Source organism: Globicephala melas, chromosome 15 (genome assembly GCF_963455315.2).
Source record: "Globicephala melas chromosome 15, mGloMel1.2, whole genome shotgun sequence".
In the NCBI taxonomy this organism is placed as follows: domain Eukaryota; kingdom Metazoa; phylum Chordata; class Mammalia; order Artiodactyla; family Delphinidae; genus Globicephala; species Globicephala melas.
Window position 1 is genome coordinate 63,771,559 of NC_083328.1, and position 24,879 is coordinate 63,796,437.

General features: G+C 51.1%; 1 protein-coding gene and 1 pseudogene across 7 annotated transcripts in view; both read left to right on the plus strand.

The window, feature by feature from the left end:
- The window catches only part of DLGAP4 (DLG associated protein 4), a 210,106-nt gene that overhangs the window by 20,665 nt on the left and 164,562 nt on the right, over positions 1 to 24,879 (plus strand). The gene's annotated exons all lie outside the window — the stretch shown is intronic.
- On the plus strand, positions 21,825 to 23,104 carry LOC115839212 (inositol polyphosphate 1-phosphatase pseudogene; annotated as a pseudogene).

Consider the following 24,879-nt stretch of genomic DNA (forward strand, 5'->3'; position numbering starts at 1 on the left):
TTCTTCAATTTATGGACATTTATGTTGTATCCACTTTTTAGCCATTACAAATAATGCTGCTATGAGCATTGCATATAGGTTTTTTAAAAATAATTTATTTATTTTTGGCTGTGTTGGGTCCTCGTTGCTGCGTGCGGGCTTTCTCTAGTTGTGGCGAGCAGGGGCTACTCTTCATTGCGGTGCGTAGGCTTCTCATTTCAGTGGCTTTTCTTGTTGCGGAGCACAGGCTTTAGGCGTGCGGGCTTCAGTAGTTGTGGCACACGGGCTTAGTTGCTCCGCGGCATGTGCAATCTTCCTGGACCAGGGCTCAAACATGTGTCCCTTGCACTGGTAGGCAGATTCTTAACCACTGCACCACAAGGGAAGCCCTGTATATAGGTTTTTGTGTGGGCATATGCTTTCATATTGGGGTTATATATCTAGGAGTGGAATCACTGATTGATATGATGTGTTTAAGCTTTTGAGCAACTTCCAGGATGTTTTCCAAAGTGACTACACCATTTTTCATTTCCACGGCAGTGTATGAGGGTTCCAATTTTTCCGGATTTTCACCAACATTTGTAGCTGTCTGTCTTTTTAATTATAGCCATCCTAGTGGATGTGAAGTGGTGTCTCATTGTGGTTTTGACTTGCATTACTTTAATGGCTCCCGGTGTTGAGCATGTGTTGATTGTCCACTTGTGTCTTCTTTTGAGAAATGTCCATTCAAATCCTTTGTCCATGTTAAAATTGGACTACTTATCTCTATATTATTAAGCTGTGAGTGTTCTTTATATACTTTGGAATATAAGTCTTCTATCAGATATATGATTTTCACATTTTTTAAAATATTTATTTATTTTGGCTGTGCGGCATGTATGTGGGATCTAGTTCTCTGACCAGGGATCAAACTCGGGCCCCCTTCATTGGGAGCGCGGAGTCTTACCCACTGGACCACCAGGGAAGTCCCCGATTTTCACATGTTTATCCCATGCTATGAGTTGTCTTTTCACATTCTTGGTAGTGTCTTTTGTAGTCCTTTTCAATTTTGATGAAGTCGAACTTACCTATTTTTTTCTTCTAATGCATGTGCTTTTGGTGTCATATATAAGAAACCATTGCCTAGTTCAAGGTTGTAAAGATTTACACTTGTGTTCTCTTCTAAGAGCCTTATAGTTTTAGCTCTTACATTTAGGTCTTTGATCCATTTTGAGTTAATTTTTTGTACATGGTGTGAGGTAGTCCAACTTCGTTTTTTTTTTTTTTTTGCACGTGGATATTCAGTTGTTCCATCTCCATTTGTTGAAAAGGCTGTTCTTCCCCTCTTTGAATGGTCTTGGCACCCTTGTTGGAAATCAGCTAACCATAAATGTGAGGGTTATTTTTTTTCTGGACTCCTAATTCTGTTCTATTGATCTATCCTTATAACAGTACCACCCTGACTTTATTACTATAGCTTTGTAATAAGTTTTGAACCTTATTATCCTTTTAATATCTGTGTAATCTGTAGTGATGTCACCTCTTTCATTCCTGACATTGGTAATTTGTGTCTTCTCTCCCTCTCTTTTTATATTTTCTTTCTTTGATCCATCTGGTTAGAGATTTTTCAATTTTATTGACCTTTTCAAAGAACCAGCTTTTGGTGTGTCTGATGTTTCTCTATTACTTTTCTGTGTTCTTTTTTTTATTGATTTCCCATCTAATCTTTATTATTTCCTTGTTCTTACTTAGTTTGGTTTAATTTGTTCTTCTAGTTTCTTAAGGTAAAAGCAGAAGTCATCGGTTTGAAACCTTTCTTCTTCACTAATACAGGCCTTTAGTGCTGTAAAGTTTCCCTGAAGTACTGCTTTAGTAGCGTCCCAGACATTTTGATATGTGATGTTTTGTTTTCATTTTCATTCAGTTCAAAATTTTCTAATTTCCCTGTTGATATCCCTTTGACCCATGGGTTATTTAGAAGTGTATTATTCTGTTTCCCAATATTTGGGGATTTTCCAGGGATTTTTCTGTTACTGGTTTTTACTTTAATTCCATTGTGATCATAGAATGTATTTTGTATGAATCGAATCTTTTAAAATGTGTTGAGACTTTTTTAATGGCCCAGAGTATGGTGTATTTTGGTAAGTGTTCCATGAAAGGAATATGTATTCTGCTGTTATTGGGTGGAGGATTCTATAAATGTCAGGTCAAGTTGGTTGATGGTCTTATTCAAGTCTTCTGTATCCTTATTTATTTTCTGTTTCACTTGTTCTATCAATTATTGAGAGAGTGATATTGAAATCCCTGACTATAATTGGGGATTGTCTATCACTTTTTGCTTCATGTATTTTGTACTTTTGTTATTAAATACACAAATATTTAGGATTATTGTTCCTCTTGATGAATTGACCTCTTAATCATTATAAGATGACTTTCTTTATCCTCTAAACATACTTTTTCTAATGTAAATATAGCCCTCTAGTTTTCTTCTTTCTTTTCTTTTAATTTTTTTTAAAAAAATATTTATTTATTTGCTGCCTGAGGTCTTAGTTGCGGCACGTGGGAGCTTTCATTGCCGTGCACGGGCTCTTCGTTGCGGTGCATGGGCTTCTCTCTCGTTGTGGGCCCCAGGCTTAGTTGCCCCACGGCGTGTGGGATCTTAGTTCCCCGACCAGGGATCGAACTGGCATCCCTGCATTGCAAGATGGATTCTTAATCACTGGACCACCAGGGAAGTCCCCCTCCTATTTTCCTTTAATTAGTGTTAAAATGGTCTACAGTTTTCCATCCTTTTACTTTTAACCCACTTGGTTTTATTTTTATATTTGAAGTGCATTTCTTATAAGCAGCATATAGTTAGGTCTATTTCTTTATCCAATCTGAAAATTTCTGCCTTTTAGTTGGAGTATTTAGACCATTTACATTTGATGTGATTGTTAATATGGTTAGGTTTAAATCTTTTATCTTGCTATTTGTTTTCTACTTGTCCTGTCTGTTCTTTGTTCCCCTTTTCCTCTTCTTCTGCCCGTGTTTTAGGATTAATTAAATGTTTTTATAATTCTATTTATCTCTTGTTGATTATTAGCTATAACTCTTTGCTTTGTTATTTTAGTTATTCCTGTATAGTTTATAGTATACATCTTTAACTTATCACCATCTACTTTCAAGTGATATTATATCACTTCATGTATAATACAAGACTCTTACATTCTTATTCTATTATATTATGCATTTTACTTTTACATATTTTAAATACAACATGACATTATTATTATTTTCGTCTAAAGAGTAAGTTATCTTTTAAAGAGATTTAAATAATGAGAAAAATAATCCTACATATTATTTATGTAGTTACCATTTCCAGTGCTCTTCATTCCTTTTTGTAGCTCCACATTTCTCTCTGGTATCGTTTTCCTGAAGCCTGAGGGACGTTGACTTTTCTTTTAGTGTGGGTCTGCTGGTGATGAATTCTTTCAGCTTCTCTGTCTGAAAAAGTCTTTATTTTTAACCTTCATTTTTGAAAGTTATCTTTGCTAGACATAGAATTCTAAATTGACAGATTTATTTCTTTCAATACTTTAAAGACGTCGTTCCCTGCTTTCTCACTGCATTATCTTCGGCAAGAAATCTGTTGTCATTCTCGTCTTTTTTCCTCAGTATGTAACTTTTCTTTTTAATCCGATGGCTTTTTTAAAAAAAAATATTTATTTATTTGGCTGCACCAGGTATTAGTTGCAGCCCACGGGATCTTTGTTGTGACATGCAGGATCTTTAGTTGCGGCATGTGGGCTCTTAGTTTCGGCATGCGGGATCTAGTTCCCTGACCAGGGATTGAACCCAGGTCCCTTGCATTGGGAGCGTGGAGTCTTAACCCTTGGACCACCAGGGAAGTCCCTTAACCTGATTGCTTTTAAGATTTCCTCTTTCTCACTGGTTTTGAACAGTTTGATTATGATTTACCTTGGTATAGTTTTCTTCCTACTTCTTGTCCTTGGATTCATTGAATTTACTGGATCTGAAGGTTTACAGTTTTTCACATGATAGAGTGACACTCAGGAACAGAGAGGAAGTACCAAGCCGAAAACTTGGGGAAAGCCACTTCTGACTTAGTTTCCCTGTCAGGTAGGCTGAGGGATACCTGCATTTGAGGGCATTCTGTTTTCCTTATAGGACTTGCTTCTAAGATCAAAGTACACAGTGACAGAGTGGCTAAGGTGTCAGGTAACTGGGTACAACTCTTAACTTGTTGACTCAGCATCTCTTCTGGTTCCTTCTGTGTTGAGACATGGGGCTTCCAGCTGGGAGAACATTAGGCCCTGGCCAGTCATGCCCCAGATCCACAAGGGTGCAAATTGAGACCCCCTTTTTTTAGGACAGGTTGGTATAGAATTTTTTTAAATTAGGATTTAAAAAGCTTAGAATTTTACATATGCTTGACCTGGCAATTCCAGCACCAGGAAGTTATCATAAGAAAACAGTTCAGATTATTAGAGCCAAAAGATGTGAGTTTGAACCTGGCTGGATCAGTGATCAGCTTTGTGACCTTGGACATATTACTTTACCTCTCTGAACCTACATTTGCTTATCTATAAAATTGGGATTTTAATCATTGTATTATCTTGCTGTAGTGAGGATGAAATGAGATCATATGAGGGTTAAATGAGGTAATGTGTACCAGATACTCAGCACAGGGCCAAGTACAGAGCAAATCTTGTGCTGCTGGGCAATGTTTTGATAATGATTATATATGGAAAATAAAAAGACTAGAACAACATGCCCAGAATATCAAAAATGGTCATCTCTGGGAGAGGAATCATTTTATTTTCTAAATGCTTTTCTGTTTTCTTCTAGTTTTCTACAGTGAACAAATATTGCTTTTATAATGAGGAGAAAAAAATAGATGGCAGTTAAAACACAATGTGTGTCATTCTTCCAAAACTTCTTTTGAAAGGGGTGAGAAACCCAATGGGCCAGGCTAGAGGTGGGAGTGGCAGGGCTGGAGAAGGGCCGGGTGACCGGTCCTCCACCTCCTAGACCAGAGCCTGGGTTGGAATCTGAAAGGAGGCTGTGGAGGGAGGTGCTGGAGCAGATAGAATTCAAGGTCCACTTACGGTATGCCTCAGTCAAGCATCTTTGCTGCTCTGTGCCTCAGTTTCTGCATCTGTAAAATGCGCATATAAGAGGCTCTGTCTCATAGGGTTGTTGAGACTTTAGTGACTGTTTAGTTTTTAGCACAGTGCCCGGTGAACAGTAAGTGTCAGCTGTTGTCATTGTTATTATTACTATTCTTATTATAGTCATTCACCATTGCCTCTAGTGTAGGTGGTGAGGGGTGGGGACTGTCAGTCCAAAGTGGGGCTCCATCTCCCTCGCAAGATGAGAGATGTGAGAGAGACGGCTCAACCCAGCTGGAGACCCTTGGGCAGGCCACCCCATCTCTCTGGGCCTTCTCTCTGGGCCTCTGGTTTCCCCTCTGACCAGTGGGGACACTTGTTTCCACATGTGAATAATAAACGGGCCCCCATGTCCAATGCCTGCACACCAGTGGCATCTACTGTTGGTTTCCTTCCCTTCGTGGATGACACCTGTGTCAGGGAGAAGAGTAGGAGAGGCCATGTGGCCAGGCTGGGTGGGGTCAGGCACCCCAGCCACCCAGAGGCCGGTGCCCCAAAGCCCCAGATGTCCCTCCTCCAGCTCCCTGATGGCCGTGGAGGGAACGGGAGCAACATGGGAACATTAATCTTCCTCATTAACTCACTTTGCTCTGGAGTTGTAGCTATTAGCCCTGCATGCAGTCAGAGCAGCAGTCAGAGCCGGACAGGGGTCACCCAGGCTGCTGGCCCACTGCCTGCCCAACCTCTGCCCAGTACTTGCCCTGTCCCCAGGGAGAGGGGCCAGAGGAGGGGGGTTCTCTAGCAGCAGAGTTCCTTACGTCACTAAAGACGGAGGCAGAAATGGAAGCTTTGACTTCTGTTCACTTACTGACTCACAGTCATTCGAAGGCTGTTTCTAGAGCACCTACTGTGTGCCAAGGAGACCGCATCTTCCATATACTTCGCATGTGGCTGGGAAGAATGGGGGGCAAGTAGCAGGAGATGAGGTCATAGAAATAAGGGGGCATATAGCTGTAGGAAGGACTTGGCCTTTTCCCTGAGTCAAGCCAGAGTCGTTGGAGAGCTTGGGGCGAGGAGGCGACGTGATCAGATTTGCATTTCATGAGACTTTTCATCTGGAGAAGGGGCGCCATGAGGAGGCTGGCTGGGCCAGTCATCCCAGCAGTGTGGAGACTGACCAGGGAGGCGTTGAGGGTTGAGGAGTGCGGTTACCATGGGGATGAAGGACAGATCAAGGAGCTGGGCAGGGCAAAGGGTTCCCGTCCTTCCAGTGAGTCCTTCCTAGTCTTTGCGCCTCATCTTCTTCACCGAGAAGTGCGCTGATCTACAAGGCCCCTCTTCTGTCAGCTTGCAGCCTTTCCGCTGCCTGGCCCGTGCCTTGTCCCACCCATCCCAGGCCTCGGCTACAGCGAGGAGCCAAAGCCATGATCGTGAACCTCAAGGACCATAAGATTGGCTTTGTATGTTAGTGTTGACCAGAGTTTGCGTATATCTTAGCTCCTTTCATCCCCACAGCACCCAGGGTAGGTAAACAGAAGTCTTCACGTTTTACGGATGAGGAAACTGAGGTGCAGAGAGGTGATGTTTCTTACCCAACGGCACAGAGCTAGTGGCAAGCAGAGCAAGGACTTGAACTCAGGTCGGATGGATTGCCAATCCCATCCTTCTCCATTATTAACTGTTCCAGTGGTCCCTCCCAGCTCTGGGTTCAGTGAAATAAGCACCGGCAAGTGTTGGGCGCCTACTGTGTGCCAGGTGCCATGTTGGGTGTGTCACTTAGCATCATCTTCTGTCCCTGCCAGCCCCAGGAGGGAGTGTTCCCATTTCACAGGTGAGAAAATGGAGGCTCAAAAGGGAAAGGAGTTGCCCAAGGTCAGAGCTGGCCACCCGGGTCTCCAGTCTCTCCAGCACCTGCTATCTCATCCTAGCTCCCCCCGCACCATTCGAGGTCCCCTCAAAGCCAATGACCCCAATTTCCCAAAGTAAGGTAACCTGTTAGCATCTCAAAGAGCCTTCTGCCTGCCGCCATGTATATTCATGGAGGTTCAAAGAGGAAGCTCCAGACAGGAGACTCTTTTCTTTCCTTCCAAGAGCAAATTCTCACCCTCTCAGATGCAGGAAATGTAGTCTGGCTGGGAAAAGACTTTCTTTCTTTTTCCTTTTTCACCAGAGTTGGTAAAAGAGAACTGCTACCTCCAGCTCTGACGTCTGAACATGATTGGTTCAGACTTTGCCTGGTTGGTTCTAGGAGTTGGGAGGGCATGAGAGCTGCTGGCTGAGTAGAGTCCTCTGTCCTCTCTCCAAGGCCATCTGGTCTCTCTTTAGAGTGACAGAAAGCAGAAGTCAGAGTGCGAGGGGGCCCCGCATGCCAGGGTTACCTACTCACCCAGCTTAAAATACACCACATAAATGGGGCTCTTCTCCCTGCCTTCGTGTATGTTTGAAAGTTTTCATAAGAAGTTAATAAAGGCGTTTTTTTAAAAAAACACTAAAAGAAAAAACAAACAACCCAACTCTGTAGGCGGATGTCCTTTGGGGGGAGGGCCACCCCTTCCGGGTGTGTGGCAGCCCAGGCTTTCATAGTCAGGCTTCTCTAGTGCTCGGGCTACAATGAGGGTCTGCTCCCTGACACTCCCTCTTCACTCCACCCTTTGCACGTGCTTTCCCCTCAGGCCTCACGAACTCCTGTTCATTTTTCAAGACATTTCCCATGTCACCTCCTCTCTGAAGCCTTCCCTGATTCCTTCAGGCAGTCACACCTGCCTCTCTCAGAGCCCCTTGTTCATCTTCCCTCACCAGCAGCCCCCACCAGTGCACGAACAGTGCTTTAGGCTCTGTGCTCTGTTCTTTACCCAGGCTGTGGCTTTGATTCCTCATGCAGTGGTCCCACATGTTCATGAGGAAACTTAAGGCTCAGAGAGGTGAGGTCACTTGCCCAAAGTCACACAGCAAGTGAGTAGTGGGGTGAGGATCCAAATGAACGTGTGGCTACGTGGCCCAGCCCCCAAACCACTCCCCGCTCTGCCCTGCGTTATTACACCATGGCACTTTGTAACACAGATCTTTCTGGCTTGATCACCCCAGCTGGCCTGTAAGCCCCCCAAGGGTGGGTCCCAGGCCCTGGACCCTGTGTACCCAGCTCAGTGCTGGCACCGGGGTGGCCAGCGAAAACCTAGATCCTAAATGGGTGAAAACCTAGATCCGAAATCTTGGAGACCATTTTCCCTGGTCCCTGCCATTACAGAGTGAAAGCAAAGGCTTGAAAGTCTCATGGAACCACCTGTAGAGGCCTCAGGAGCAAGAAACCCAGGGAGGCTAGAAAGCCACCGCCCCCAGCTACCCACAAGGATGACCAGATATTTGGGGAGCAGTGGCTCCTTGGACTGCAGGGAGGGAGGGAGGGCAGGGCTCAGTAGACAGCAGGGAGGTCATGGTTGCTGGATCGTTCAGGAAGCATTGATTGAGCACTTACTGTGTGCCAGGCACAGTGCGAGGCACTGGGGCAAAGCTGCAAACAAGCCAGACCCGGTCCGTACCCTCACAGGGATCTCACGTGTGAGGCGGAGCGTAGGCAGTCAAGAAATTGACAGAAATGCTCTAGCCTTGGAAAGAATGATGGGAGGGGTCTGGGGAGGGGGGCAAGTATCAGAGGCTTTCAGGAGGTGGTGTTGAGGCTGAGCTCTACCAGGTGAGGGAGTCTGTCAGGGAGGTATGGGCTGCAGGGTCTCCCACGTGGACTGTGCAAAGGCCCTGCGGTGGAGAAAGTCTGGGCTCACTCAGGGACAGATGAGAGGGGGGTGTCCCTGAGGGCAGGGGCAGGGGTGCTAGAGGAGGTAGGGAGCCACTGGCGAGATCTGAGGGGGTGACAGTAGAGGCAGCATTTGGCTTGAGCTTAGTTGCAGGGACCCAGATGAACATGGAGACCCCTGGTAGGAGGCTGGTGTGTTTCTCGGGGGAGATAAAAGTGGACCAAATCAGGACAGGGGCTGTGGATGTGGAGGTGAGGGGCCAATTAGATTTTAGTGGCAGGGCCTGTTGGCTTTGTGTTGGGCTGTGTAGGGGGACAGGAGGGAGACACTGACTCCCAAGACGGGGGCTGGGACACGCAGCTGAAGCCCTCCTTGTGAGGGTCCCCAAAGTGGCCCGGGGGCAGCTGAGTCCCTGGCACAGGGTGGTCCCTTTCTCTGAATCCATCCCATCCCAGCCTGTGTCTGGAACTGACATGTCTATTGGAGGTGAAAATTGTGCCTCCCGCCTGCGCCCCAAATAGCCCCCTGGGGGTGGCAGAAAGCCAGGTGCCCATTTTAATTCTCCGACTGTCGTACTGTTTTATTGTTCCTATTTGGGGTTTTATTATTATTGCTGCTAATGGTTTGAAAAAGCCTTTTAATTAAAGCTACAGGTTGGAGCTGGTGCCCAAGCCCCTGGGGTGGGTGGGAGGAAGCCTTGCTGAGTACTTGCTCCCTGCCTTACAGAGCTGGGGGCCTCTGCGCTGGGGTCTGGGGTCTGGGGTCCCTTCCACAGGAATACTAAGGCAGGAGGCCCTGCCATTGAGACCATGGCAGCAGCCACTGTGGGGCTTCAGCCCTCCTGTGATGCCACCAGAAGATTGTCCCAGGACGAAAGTCACATGACTTTAGTTTCCTGTCCAGAACCTTCTGTGGCTCCCTAGTGCCCTCTCCTACAGGAGGCTGTGGGCCTGGTGGTGGAGAGCTTTTGGGACACATCTGGGTTTGAGTCTTGTCTTTGCCACATACTGGCTGCAGGCCCCTGGGCAAATTGCTTAACGGCCCGCAGCCTCAGTTTGCTCATCTGTAAAATGGGAATGCCGAGTTCTTGCCTCGTACATAAGGTTGTTAAAAAGGACAGAGAAGATCCAAGCGTCTGGCCCATACTGAGCACTCAGTGAGTGCTCAGGGTTATGTGGTTGTGATTGTCAGGACTGTGAGGATCACACGGCATATGCTCTATAAACATGAGCTGCCATTTATCACTGATGTCGTCACTCTTCTCTTTCTCTCTCTTTTTCCTCTTCTTGTCCCGGAACACGCAGGAGTCTGGACCTGCGCTTTACCTTTGCACAGGCTGTTTCCCCATCTTTGGTGCCTCCCTCCACCCTTGCCCATCCTTTCTGGAAAGCCTTCCCCACCCCCTCCCTGGGACCTGGATTCTCAGAGCTGCCCCCTCTTAGGGGCCTGGTCTTCTGCCTTCAATTGCTGGTTTATTCCCAAGAGTTGCAAACTCAGGTGCCTGCATTGACCTAGCAGATCAGGTCAAGAGGAATGTTATGGAGGGAAGGACTATAGCCCTTTTGTAAGACTCTTGTTTCTAAGAGCCGCTCCCATCCTGTGGCCATCCTCCCACCTCCCCAGTTACATTTGCCAATCCAGTCCACACTTACTGAACATCTATTTTTGTGTTGCCCTGAGCTACAGGGCGCTTCCTCCACCGACTTCCTCCATTTTCATCCTTGTAACCACCCAAGACATCTTTCTGTGCTCATTTGATGGATAAGGAGACAGAAGCTACAGAGCTGAAGTTTTTCACCACCAAGGTCACCCAGTTGACAACTGTTATGCTCCATCTGGTGCTCACTCCCTCGACCAATGTTGGCAACTGCATCAAAATCAAATTTCTGCCCCAGGGCCCTTGCACTTGCTGTTCCTTCTGCCTCGAACTTTCTGCCCGCAAGATACCTGCAGAGCTTCCCCCCTCACTTCATTCAGTCCTGAGTTCAAATGTCACCTCCTCAAAGAGCCCTGTTCCATCTTTTATCCTGCTTTACTTTGCCTCATGACAGAGGTCACACCCTGAAATATTATACAGTTGTTTGTTTAATTTCCATCTCTCCCAGTGGACTTCAAGGTCACTAGCCACGTTCATTTTGCTCACGTCTTATCTCCAGTCCCCAGAATGGTGGCTGGCATACAGTACCAATAGGTTTGTGGCTGAGTGACTTTCCTGGTTTGCACACTCTCCATGTGAGTGGGACTTGGGTGGGGGGGAGGCATTGGGGTTCGCAATCCCAGGGGCAGGGGAACTGGAAGGCCCAGCTGTGCCCCAGAGGAGGCTGCACCATCAGCATCTCCTCCCTGCACTGGTTTCCTTTGCTCCCTCCATGTGCCCTGACCTCACTGTGGCCCTGAATCCAACCAGAGTGGACAATGGTCCAGCTTTGCTCCTACCTGCTGGACCTTCTGGGGCTGCTGGAGCCCGGCAGACCCCACACAGACACCCCACCAGCACCTAGTCTCTGTCTCTGCCCTCTCCCTGCTGTGCCCACACCCCTGCCTCCCCTTAACAGCTAATCCATTGGAAGCTTTTGGACTTGGGGGTAAAAAAGGGGAGCTGGGAACATGGGGGAGAGGAGGTGGGTAAGACTCAGTAGCTACAGCGTTTCCCACATTCTCAATCAGGATGACTAAACCCATTTTGCAAATTAGAAAGTAAGGCCCAGAAAGGTTAAGTTACTTGCCGAATGGACAGAGCCCAGATTCAAGCCCCACATTTTTTTATTCACACGCCCATGGGAGGTCAGACATGTTCCAGGCCTGAGGGCAAAGCTAGAACCCATGGAGTGTTTTAGGAGTTACTGCCCAGTCACCCAAGAATTCATTCAAGTCACATTGTTGGGTCCAGCGCCATGCTGTGGGGAGGGATCAGAGGGCAGCTGTAGGTGCAGTGGAGGCCGCTGGGACCGCTAGGGGTGGGCTCCGAGAAAGTCCAGATTTGGGTCTTGAAGGATGATCAGGCATGCCCTAGCAGTTGAGGAAGGAGGGGAGGGAAGTCCAGGTAGAGGGGAGGCTTGAGCCTTTCAGCCGTGAACAGAGACGCCTGAGGGGAAGGTGGGTCAGCAGCCCCTTCTGTTTCGGGGCTGCTGGGAGCTGGAGGGTGGGGTTTGGGCTCCTCTGGCGTTTCCCGGCTCTGGGATCCTAAGGGTTGGTTGCGGCAGCAGAGGTAGGAGTTGTAGTGATAACCCCTCCCCTCTGAAGGAGGAGCTTCCACGCAGGGGTGTTTTAAGCCCAGCCTTCCCTTCCCCGCTGTGTCCCATGAGGGCCCACAGGTGGGCCCACTCCTCTCCCCTCTGCGCCTCTCCCAGGGGAAGAAGGCCCAGGCTGGTGTTGCCTTCCACCTGGGCTCAGGCGTGAGGGGAGCTGGTGACGCCGTGTGGCACCCAGAGGCCCTTACTCCGCCCAGGAACTGGGGGTCTGGCAGGCCTGAGTTCCTGCCCTGGGCTCCGCAGCCCGCATCGTGTGGGCCGGTGGTTTACGCCTCTGAGCCTCAGGGGCCTCAGCTGTCCAGGAAGCGGGAGGGTCAGAGGATTGAGGCGTCCACTTCTTAGACTGTGTGTGCAGTGGGAAGCACTGTCTGCTCAGAGCTGGGTGCTGGCGGAGAATCAGCCACGAGTGCGAGGGGGAGGCAGGGAGGCCCATCTGGAGTCTGCTGGAACAATAGTAAAAATCACCAATTTAGTCAACATGTACCGAGCACCACCTGTGTGCAAGGCCCTGTGCAGACTGGCCTCTGCCCTCAGAGAGCCCGTCCAGTGGGGGAGACAGTCATCCAGTTACCACAAAAATAAATAAATGCAACTGTGCGATAAAGTGGAGGGTCCCAACCTAGTCGGGGGTTGGGAAGTCGAGCTAAGCTCTGATGAGTGACAGCTGCCCACGTGGAGACGGAGGGAAGGGCAGGGGGAACAGTATGTCAAAGGTGCTGAGGCAGGAGCAAGCAGGCCAAGTTCGAACCCGGGAAAAGCCTGTGAGGCTGGCGCGCGGTGAGCCAGGGGAGTGAGAGCGAGAAGGATGAGGCTGAGGGGGGAGCCTGTGGCCACAGCAGAGCTGGAGGCAGGAGCAGGGAAGGCAAGGAACCGGGAGTAGCCAGTGGTGTCTGATTAGCATATTCATGTTCATGCCAACCCTCATGAATATGCTAATCACTCAGGGGAGGGGAAGGTGGGGGGTGGTGTCTCCTCTCTGTGGTAGAGGGAGGCCTAAGATCCCAACCCCCTCACCTTCTGGAAATGGAGCCCCAAGTAGGGGTGCGGGCCCCCCAGTCCCCAGGGTCAGCTCCTCCCTTCTGGCCGCCCGCCAGTCCCTGCACACCCTCCCTCTCTCAGGAAATCCCAGCTGTTCAGGAAGTGGGGATGGTACAGGAGAGGGGTGTCCCTGGGACACCCGCACACACGCTGAGGGCTAGGCCCCATCTTGTGACTCGCCTGCATGTGGCCGGCTTCACTTCAGTGACTCACGCTCCGTGGGGCACGTGGGGGCGGTGGGGGAGCTCAGGGAGGAAGCCAGGGCTCCCTACGTCACCAGCCCCAGGCCCAGTGCCTTGGACACGTGCACCCAGCTGAGTGCACCCCGAGTGCACCCAGGGGTTTCCGCTGGTCTTGAGGCACTTCGGTCCCTGTGGCCACACCCACCCGGGCCCCTGACTGTGAGTCCCCAGGGGGCAGGGCTGAGAAAAGTGAGAAGAGAGAGGAGAAGCTGCTTCCCAGACAGCGCCCCCCTCCAGCCTCCCGTGAGACCCCAGGCGGTCCTCGCGGCTAGGTCTGGCCCCTCAGGGGGCAGTCAGGAGGCTAGATGGGTGAGGGGGTCAGGAGCCAAAGTGCTTTGATGCAGGGGCTGCGATTCAGTGGGTGGAGGGGGTAGCATTATTAGCTGTCACCCAAGTAGTGAGTCAGGCACCCCTCCCCGCTTTGAGTCAGCCCCAGGGGGTGAAGGGGAAGGGGACTGGTCAAGGTCACATGAGAGCAGTTCGAGCCAGACCTCCCCAAACTCCTCCCACTGCTCCCCCAGGCTCCTCCTGGAGCAATTCGTCTGCTCCTTGGTAGTTCCTAGGAGAACCTGGGGCATTTCCGTCACCCTCTTTGCGTAGAGAGGGAAACTGAGGCCCAGAGAGGGGACACGCGCCCCGCTGCTCAGTCCTCTGCCTACACAGCCCTCTTTTCAGGTCCTTGAACGCTGCACTGAGCTGCTCCCTGCCCCAGGGCTCTTGCCTGGCGCTTTCCTGTCCCTGAAACCCTTCCCTGTTCCTTCTTATCCATCAAGATTCTCAGCTTGCTGTCCTTTTCAGAGGGGCCCTCTGTAACCCTGTCTTGGCCCCCTGGTTTTCTCTGTCCCATGCCTTTGGGACACTTATCACGATTTATAACAGTTTTTTTTTTTTACCAGTTTTGACTCTCCCCTTTGCTGAAAGGTAAGCTCTGTGAGCTCTAAGTCCACATCCATCCCGTTCAGGGCGCTAACCCAGCACTTGCCGTAGAACAACAATGACAATAGAAATACCCAGCATTTACTGCGCAAGTACTCCATGCCCGGCACAGTGCAAACCCCTCCAGAGGCCTTGATCTCTCCGTAACCCTTTGAGAGAGGCACAGTTCCCATCGCTCCTGTTTTAGAGATGAGGAGTGCTCCTGCAGGAAGGAGACAGGATTTGGTCTTGGGCAGTCTGCCCAGAGCCTGCACTTCCATATAGGCCACTGGGCTCTCCCCCGTCACTCCCTCTGCTCTAATGCACACAGTAGGTGCTTGATAGATATTGGCTGGGTGAATGGACGGGAAGACAGGCTTCTCCCAGGGCCACCCAGACTTTGAGGGAAGAGCCAGCCTGTCACCCCAGCTTCCGCCTCCCAGTGTTTTCGGATGCTACTGGGGCATCGTCCTCAGCACCCAGTGGGCACCACGACAGTTTCCCTGCTTCCTGCCTCCTGGCAGTACAGGCTCAGCTCCCCGGGAACACCTCATTAGACTTTCTCCTCATTACTTTGAGCAGATTGAAGAGTGGGAATGGAGACAGCCTGTTGGATCCGGATGTCGGGACAAGAGGTTTAATTTCCCAGGAGCCCCTGGCAGCTGGAGCAGACCCCTGAGGTCGGAGAGGGGGCTGTGAACACAGGCACAACAGCCAGTTGGGGTCTTCCCAGGGTTGAATGGAGCTGGGCGGTGGCCCTGCATGCCTTCTCCCTGGGCTGGGGTCTCCCTGGTGAAAGGGGCAAAAACAGAAGTTTTATGGCCAGGGGCCTCCACACACTTGCTGTGTGACCTTGGGCAAGTCACTCCTCCTCTCTGGGCCTCAGACTCCTTTTTGATAAATGGCAGGTGCAGGATGGCTCCAGTCTTCGCACACTGTGAGGACCTGGGAAGCTGAGGGGCTGCCTCCAGAGGGAGTAATGGGAGCACTTGTTGACTGAAGGGTCAACAGGGTGGGCACGTGGGTGCGGCTGGGCGGAGGACCTGTCAGGACAAGGGGAGTCTGTTAGGGGCTAAAGTCTTAGATTGGCAAGCACCCTAACCTTGAAGGCCAAAGCCGCCTGGCAATAGCCTCAGTCCCGCCGATGTTGAGTAATGGCCACGAGATGCCCGGGCGCCAGCAGCCGCCGCACTTGGTGGAATTATCTGTGATTTATGGGTTTGGGCCCCTCAGGAAGCAACTGTCTGAGCTCAGAGAAGCCTCAGAAAAATGGGTCAAGCAGGGTGGGGCCTGGATGGAGGCAACCACAGCCAACTAGAAGGGGCTCAGAGACTGACTCCTCTGACCCATGGTCCTGGTGGGGAAACTGAGGCCCACGGAGGGCAGGTGACATGCCCAGGGCCACTCAGCAGAGGAATTCCTCAATGTCAGGACTTGTTACTCTGCCACTTGTGTGCCCCAAGCTGCCTGGCACACCCATTTTGTACCCTTGTCGTTTGCCAGCAAAGAGGCTTCTCCCTCTAACTGGCAGCAGAAGCCAAAAGCCAGAGCTGGTGTGTGGTGCTGGGAGGTACTTTAGACGTCAGGGAAGGCTGCTCAGAGGAGATGACCTTTTGGCTAAGCCCTGTGGGATGAGAGGGAGCCAGTTGTGTGAAGGTAGGAAGAGAGTGCGCCGAGTGAGGGGACCAGCACAGGCATGAGCTCGGAGGTGAGACAGGGGCTGGTGCGTTCAGGGAAGAGCGAGTAGGGCAGGGTGGCCACGGGGGCTGAGGGGGAGGGGCAGGGTTAGTGATGCTGGTGAGAAGAGCGGGAGCTGGTTAGACCCCCGAGGGGTCTTCCAAGTCCCAGCCAGGCATTCGGGCCTCCTCCTAAGTGCACTGGGAAGGCTCTGGAGGTATGTGAACAGCTCTGCTTTACATTTTCCAAAGACCCCTCCTGCCTCTATGTGAAAAGTGAATTGGAGGGGCCCACGGGGAAATGGGGAGCCTGGGATGGTGGCTGCTGCCGACTCTGGGGCAAAGGCAACCAAGGAGGACCCAACCGTGGAGCTGGGATTTATCCCTGCGATTCTCCTTTAAGCCTCTCACCACTGTGTGAGTAGCAACCAATTCTAATGTCTCAAAACCCATTCCAATCCATGATCCCCTTGATGCCCTACTCTAGGGCCAAGGACCCCCCTTTTGTACAGGCAGTACCACATCAGACAACTTTTTGACTTGCTCAAGGTCACCCAGCTTGGAAGGAGCAGAGCTGGGACAGGAAGCCAGGTTTCTGGGTCCTCCCACTCTTTAATGCCTCCCCTGCCCCTTATCCCCCACCAGAGGTCAAGGCCGGGCCTCCTTAAAGGAAAACAATTGGGGTTTTGAGGCTACCGGGAGCCCTCTGTTGGGTGGATTTGAACTATAGCTGCATGTGCACATGTGCGTGTGCGTGCATATGTGCGTGCATGTGCATATGTGCGTGCGCACACGCTACACTCAGCAGGGAATTGGGGACGGGAGCAGCTTGGGTGCATGTCTGGACCTCCTCTTTGCTGGAAAACCAGGCCAGAGCTGGAGGGGCCCCAGCAGTGCTGCCCTGGCCCGCCCTCTTCCTGGCACTTAGATGCCTGCTGGCAAGGGCACTGGCGGGCAGTGAGTGGCCGCTGGCCCATGGCTGCAGCTGACACATGTTGTCTCTGGGCCACTTCATGTCTCTGCTTTTAGCAGAGGACCCTCCAGCAGAACAAAGGGATCACCTTGGAGGGAGCTGCCTGACAGCAGTTCTGGCTGCTGTGGGCACGGGGGAGTCCTGTTCACCTTGCCACGGGGAACTTGGTTTGGAGCAGTGAGAAGAGATCTGCACTGGGAGATGGGACCCTGGGTTTTCTGGGGACTTGTGGTAAGTCAGGTGCCTCTCTGGTTCTGGTCCACAGTTTTCCCATCTGAACAGCTGAAGTGGAGTGGGATAGATCTGGTGATTTTAAAGGCCCATTGGTCTGAATCTCTGCTCTCCACTTCACTAGCTGTGTGATCTTGAGCAGCTAACTTCACCTCTCTGAGCTTCAGAATGTTTCTTGTTTTTGTTTTTGTTTTTGTTTTTTTGGCTGCACTGAGTGTCTTACAGGGATCTCAGTTCCCTGACTGGAGATAGAACCCGGGCCACTGTGGTGAAAGCCCGGAATCCTAACCACTAGCCCACCAGGGAAGTCCCAGAATGTCTGTATTCCTATCCTCATTTTAGTACTTACTTTGCAGGACTTCTGTGAGTAGACGCAGGTAAAATTCTTGGAAGACCGGGCACACAACAGGCACCCAATCATAGTTAGCCTCACGAATAATAACACGCACACAATCTAACATTAGTAGCTAGCATTCATTGGGCCCCTCCATGCACCACATACTTCTGTGCGTTCACTCTTCACTGCAGACCCATGAGGTCAGAATGCTTATTGTCCCCAGTTTACATGGACGGAACTGAGGCACAGAGAGGCAGAGGGCCATCCTGAGATGACACTGCTGGGAAGTGTGGAGCCTGACTGGCCATGGCTCCCTGCCTGTCCCCAGGTACTAATCTTCCTTCTTGAATTCCCAAACCCCAGCAGAGTCAGCTCCTGGAAGTGTTTGCTAAAGGGAACCCTGTCTTAGGAGAGCTGCTGGGATTTCAGCACCATGGATAGAGCCCAGTGACCACGGGGCCCTGAGAAGAACGAAATGGCTCTCAGCTGTGGCTGGGGCCCTGGATGGCAGGTCATCTTCAGCGGGGTGGGACCCTCATCCTCACCATATGGAGATAGCAGGGCTCTGGATGAGCCAGCAAAGCCAAGGGTCCACCCCTTCTCCTGGCTCAACGAGTCCACTGGATACAGAGGCTCGCCTTCCTAGAAGGGAAGGAGCCAGGGCACCACTTCCAGGTCCCAGCATCACCGCATGCCCATCCTAGGCTCTAGCGTTACCATGGCAACAGGTGGCGGTTGCACACCTGAAGACCTGGCTCTAGGAAACTCAGGGTGACTTGGCCTTGGGAAACCCAGGAGCTGAGTTTGAAGGGGTCGCCACTGACTCAGCTCTCCTTCCAGCCCACTGTATAGATGGGGAAACCAAGGCCCAGAGGAAGGAAAGCTGGATTCCTGGGATGTGCTAGCTGGAAAGTTTCCAGGGATCAGCTGGCCCCACTCCTCCATTATATAGATGAGAAAATTGAGGCAAAGGGCAATCATCAGGGAGATCTGCAATAAGTCCTCCTGCAGTTGTCTTCTGGAAGCATTGATTCTTTTCCTTCCTCATATGTGCCATAATTTAAAAGTATGTGTTTTTGCGTGTTTGGTGTTTCTTCCCTGCTGGCAGGCAAACTGGGGCCAGGGTCATTTGTTCGTGGCCATATCCCAGGGCCAGTGCACACCACAGTGGTCACCATGGTGTAGACTCTGGGGCCAGTTGTCCTGGGTTCAGATCGTAGCTCTGCCACTTACTGGGTTTGAGACCTCAGGCAGGTCACTTCTCTGTGAGCCTCAGTTTCCTCATCTGTGAGATGGGGAGAACGATGGCACCGGCCTCATGGGGTTGCTTTGCGCGTTTGCCCAGTTGGTAGGAGCACTGAGCCTTGTGGGTGGCAAGCGCCAGCCAATGTCAGCTGTTGTCTTTGTTGCTCGTTTGCAGGCACTCCAGGAGGGCTTTCCTTCAGGACATCAGGGGCAGACGTTTTTCATTCCAGCAGATATTTACTCCTCACCTGCCTTGTTAGAGGGCCTTGACATTTAGCACATACTGAAATCCCTTGGAGAGACTTGACACTTCAGATTCCTGGCCCCGTCGAGATTCCTGGGATCTGCACCTCTGTGGGCAGAGTCCAGGGTCTGCACCATTATGAGCACCCCACGCTTGTCATCACTGGTGGGAGACTGTTGTGGCTGCCTAGAGGGGTTCGGTGATGAACTGCCCTGCAAGCAAGGGCTGGTGGGCTGCTAAGGCAGCCCTGTTCACCCTTAGCAGGGCCTCGGGCCTCGCTCCACAGACACTGGAAGCCTGAACAGGTGCTGAGCCCAGGGGAGGGAGGGGTAAACCCTAAAGAGGAGCCATCAGGGAAGGCCTCCTGGAGGCAGTGGTGTTTCAAGCAGGCCTTGAAGAGTGGGGAGGATGTTGCCCAGCTGAGATTGGCAGATGGAATCATGGATGGGGGAGCAGCACACGCAAAGTGGTGGAGGCAGGAAAAACAGGTTGTGCCTGGTGTGTGGTGTGGGATGAGCTAGTAGACGATGTATTCAGAGAAGTGGGTGGAGTTTATGCGGCTCACCAAGGACCCCGAAGGCTACACCTTATCCAAGTCCTTTTACTTCCTTTCTCTGTCTTCCTTCCATCACTACAAGGTCTTAGGACCCATTTATTCAACCCCTGACCCCAGTTATCCTCCTTCCCAGCCCCAGGTCTTCCCCATTCACTTTCTCCTCTTTCTCATCCATACCCTGACCTTGAAGTCTGTTCCCTGTGAAATGGGAAGTCACAGTGGCTGAAAATGGGTTGATTATGGTGGGAATGGGGTCCTGGCAGTGAGGGGGTGTGTCTTGTAACAGGACCTTTCAGTACTTTAGCCCAAGACAAGGGCTCTCGTGGTGGGAACTCAGACATGACAGAGGAACAGGGAGGAGGCCAGCGTGGCTGCAGTGCCTTTTCATGGGTCATTATGAGGATAAAGATTGATGATGCCCGCAAAGTATCCAGCGTTCATGCTGGCACATAGTAGGTGTTCAGTAATTAATGTGCCCATGTCATGATTTTCCCAGGTCAGTTCTGGAGTAATTATTAACAGCTTCCCTTTCAATCTTATAAGCTCTTGGTTTGGAAGATAAATTATACAGTCAGTGCATCTATCAATAATTGCTATTTCTTGGGAAGCTTAATTCCCTAAGGTGCTTCTGGGAGAGCAGCATCTCCGGTATCCCCAGGAGATGGCCGCCTTCCTCATACCGACATCCTCCCCGCCCTAGCCCCACTTTCCTGCCCCTGGAGGAGCAGCCCCAACGGGCACAGTGGTGCTCATGCCAGCCCCCCATCCTCAAGCGAACAAGAGTGTCAGCATCTCACAGTTGCCATATTTTCAGCATGGGAGTCCTGGGCGGCTGTGTGATTTCCCCAGCTGCGTCTCTGAAGGAGGTGCCTGGGGACAGGAAAGTGATCTGCACAGGGAGGCAGGACGTTGGCATGTGCACAGCCTGGTCTCTCCCCCTTGCTCAATTTGACCTTGGGCCTGGCTGGCTCCATCCCACCATTGGCACCAGTTTCTTATGTGCTGGAGAGGCAGTTCCCCTGTGGATGCGGGGGGCAGAGACGAGGTAGTGGATGAGTTTCTCGGGGCTGTGGGACTTGAGCAAGTGCCTGGGTTGTGGTGAAGACAGTCCCTCCTGGGCAGGGCAGTGGGGGTGGCCTCCTGCGATCTCAGCCATCATCCTGGCCCTGGGGACATTCTCTCTTCATGCCAGCACCTGCCCCGTCCTGACCCTTCTGAGACTCAGAATTCAGCTTCTTTAGACACCTGGATTGGCAGGTGCTTGACAAAATGTGGGCCTCACTTTCTTGGCCTGTAAAATGGGCCTGATATTACTCAGCTGTTATTTCTATGGGGCGATCAGATGATATGATGGCTGACAAGGGGCTTGCTTGCCCACAGTACCAGCAGGTGGGGAGGGAGTGGGTGATGACATCCTTTTGTTCCCACGGTGTCAGCACAGACCTCTGCACACAGTAGATGATTACTCAGTGCGTCCCAGCAGCAGATGGCAGGGAGGTGACGTGTGCTGAGGGCTCTGTCTCCCCTTTGGAGAGGCCAGAGAGGGATGTAGTCACTGATGCCTGGCCCCTCCTACTTTGGGCGTGAGGCCTCTGCTGCCCCCAGAGGCTGGTCTGGCGGGGAGAGGGGGGCACTGTTCCCATCAGGGTGACTTCACCCTACCTGTCACCTGGCAGCACCATGCGCCCCTAACTCAGGAACCCTGAAGACCTGAGGGCTCAGATGCCAGGCCAGGGAAGCTAGAGTTGTGGTGGGGTGTCTGTGGGCCCAACAGATCTAGATTTTAATGCTAACTCTAATGCATGCTGCCTCTCTGACCTCAGGCAAGTCATTTTGCCTCTCAGAGCCTACAGTTCCCTCTGTAAAATGGGGATAATGGAAGAGGGTTCGCAGAGTTAGGGAGACCTGATTACATGGCACAGAGGAGCGAGTAGCACCTGCTGCTGCTGGGATTACCCTGATCTTCGTGTCAGCTCTGCCCGTTGGCAGGACCTGGCATGTCATTGTAACGATGCTGTAAATGGCAGATGCCCTACAAGACGTTAGGGCAGTGGGCTCCGCATCCCTGCTTAGGTGATACGCTTTCCTCTTTACGCCCCCCTCGCCTCGGCGCCACAACCTCCCTTCCTGCTCGGATCCAGGTCCCCAGGCTGGGCGACCAGCACGCACCCATCGCCTCTCCGGAAGAGTGATGATGGCTAGGTTTCCCTTGATGCGAATGAGAGTTGTAACAAATTGCACAGGATTAAATTCAAATGACCAAAGGAAAATGTTATTTAATATTGCTTAAGCTGATGGCCCGGAGGGTGGGTGTCGATTCCACCAGACGCTGCAACTGAAAAGCCAGGTTCAGAAATGTCAGGTATCCTCCGGGAGCTGCTCTGTGTCTCTGAGAAAGCTGCCAACATTGTCCGGGCGTGCAAGCCCTCTTCCAGCTGCTGATAGAAGAAAAGAAAGAGGGAGAAAAGAACAAGAAGTTTGCAGTTGATTTCAAGCCCCTGGCTGATGTACTGGTACAGGAAGTACGGAGAACAAGTTTCCAGGCTTGGGGGAAAAAGTTTTTGGAGAAGAATCCAATGAGTTTACAAATGATTTGGGGGAAAAGATTATCATGAGACTTTGTCCAACAGTGGAAGAAACAGTAGATCTTCTCAACAAAGTCCTTAATGGTAACAAGTTGGCATCTGAAGCATTAGCCAAGGTTGTACATCAGGACGTTGTCTTTAGTGACCCAGCTCTGGATGCAATAGAGATCAACATTCCGCAGGACAATTTGGGAGTTTGGGTGGATCCTATAGATTCAACTTATCAGTATATAAAAGGTTCTGCTGACATTAAATCCAACCAAGGAATCTTCCCCAGTGGACTTCAGTGTGTCACTATTTTAATTGGTGTCTATGACATACAGACAGGGGTGCCCCTGATGGGAGTCATCAACCAACCTTTTGTATCACAAGACCTAAACACCCTCAGGTGGAAAGGACAGTGCTACTGGGGCCTTTCTTACATGGGGACCAATATCCATTCATTTCTGCCTCCCGTCTCTACAAGAAACAGCAGTGAAACGCAGAGCCAAGTGACCCAAAACCCCAGCTCTGAGGCGGAATGCTCCCACCCATTCTCAGATGTCATTAGTACCAGTGAAAAGGAGACCATCAAGGCACTGTCACGTGTGTGTGGAGAGCGCATATTCCGGGCAGCTGGGGCTGGTTGCAAGCGCCTCTGTGTTGTCCTCGGCCTTGTTGACATTTACATCTTCTCAGAAGATACCATGTTCAAGTGGGACTCTGTGCTGCTCACGCCATCCTCAGGGCCATGGGTGGGGGAATGGTGGACTGAAAAGAGTGCTTGGAAAGAAACCCCAACTCGCGGCTTGACTTGCCACAGTTGGTGTACCACGTGGGAAACACAGGCGCTGCCGGAGTGGACCAGTGGGCCAACAAGGGAGGACTAATCGCTTACAGATCAAAGAAGCAGCTGGAGACATTCCTGAGCCGCCTCCTCCGACACCTTGCGCCTGTGGATGCACATACATAGACGAGCTCCATCCTCAGGGATTCGAAACCCAGCTGTGAACCTAGTTTCCACCTCTCTATCTTTTGAAGACAGCTTTGTCCTATTGACAGTCGAAGTTCACCTTCCTCTTTTGAGGAGCATTTTTCCATTATGTGTTCATAATGTTAATGTCAATAAATGACTGATATTCGTGCTGCAAAAAAAAAAAAAAAGACATTAGGGCAGGTGCTAGGGCTCATCCTGTCATAAGTATTTATTGAGCATCTTCTATGTCCCAGCCACTGGGTTGGGGGCTCCAGATACATCAGTAAGGAAAAGAGATAGTGTCTTCCCTGCTGGGCTTACTTTCGGGATGGGACTCATCGAACCAACCAGTACATATGATGTACTAGAATCCGGGTGGTGTTGCATGCTATAAAGCAGGGCAAAGGGACAGAGAGTGAGAGCACGGCTAGACAGGGGGGTCCAGGTCCAGGATGGCCTCTCTGAGGAGGTGACTTTTGGCAGAGACTTCAAAGAAATGAGGGAGGGTGGGAGTCATGTGGATATCCAAGGAGCAGCGCTCCAGGTGGTGGAAACAGCAAGTGCAAAGGGCCTGGGGTGGGAGTGGATTGTGACAGAAGAACAGCTGGGAGGCCAGTATAGGGGGAACAGAGGGTACTTGATGGGGAGAGTGGTAGGAGGTGAGGTCAGAGGGCACATGGAGGCCAGATGTGTTTGGCCGTATAAGCCAAGGCATGGTCTTTGTCTTTTCACTACTAGTGAGGTGAGAGCCCTGAGGGCTTTGAACAGAGACTTGCATCTTAACAGGATCCTCTGGCTGCTGTGTGGAGACCAGGCTGAAGGGATCAAGGGTGGAGGCAGGGAGGCCATGGGGAGGCTACAGCTCTAATCCAGGAGAGAGACGATGGTGGGTGGGACCAGGTGGCAGGGGTGGAGGTGGCAAGGGGTGTTTGGATTCTGGAGATGTCTTGGAGGTAGGGACAACACGATTTCCTGATGGATTGAATGTAGGAGAGAGAGAATAGGAGGACGGAAGAGGAGGAGGGAGGGGCAGAGAGAGAGAGGGTGTTAAAAGCCACAAGGCTGGGTGAGGTCACCTGTGTGGGCAGAAAGGGGACTGAGCCATGGTCACTTCAGGGAGTAGCATTTGAGTGACTGTAAATATGTCTGGTGAACTGAAAATCAGGATGTGGGTCTGAGTTATAAACATAACACAAAGACATAAAGAAGAATAAAATATTTTCTATCATAAAAACCATTGGAAGGTGTCACAGAAATGAGCTGAGTGGTCAGGAGGCCCAGGTTCCATGCTGGCCCCCCGTGTCTGCTGTGTGGCCTTGCTTAGGCACCTACCCTCTCTGGGACTCTGATTCCTTTTGGAAGGTCTTGACTCTCTGACTAATGGGTCATCCTTCAGGCATCTCCCATGGACACACTAGTGCAGCCGTGAGGCTCCAGAGGGCCTGCAGTTGTGGAAGCAGGGAGGAGGGGTGGGCAGGGGAGCTGAGGGTGGGGAGAAAGCTGGCCTGGAGAAGCTCCTTCACTGGAGGATTGCAGACAGGGAGGCCACAGCTGAAAGGAGGAGAGACTCATGCAAAGCCGTGGCAGGTCCTGCTGGGATGACTGAGACGGGGCAGCTCCTGCAAGAGGCACAATGATATCAGGCTGGACCTTTGTCCCAGCGAAGTGCTGAGCCAGCATATAGGCTGGGCTTGACCATATTCCCTGGGTGCAGCTCCTCCAGGGCCCGGCCTGGTAGAGGAGACCCTTTTCCCCCCACCATGGCCTTTCCCTGCTGCTAACCTTCCCAGGGGCGTTTTTTTGTTTCTAC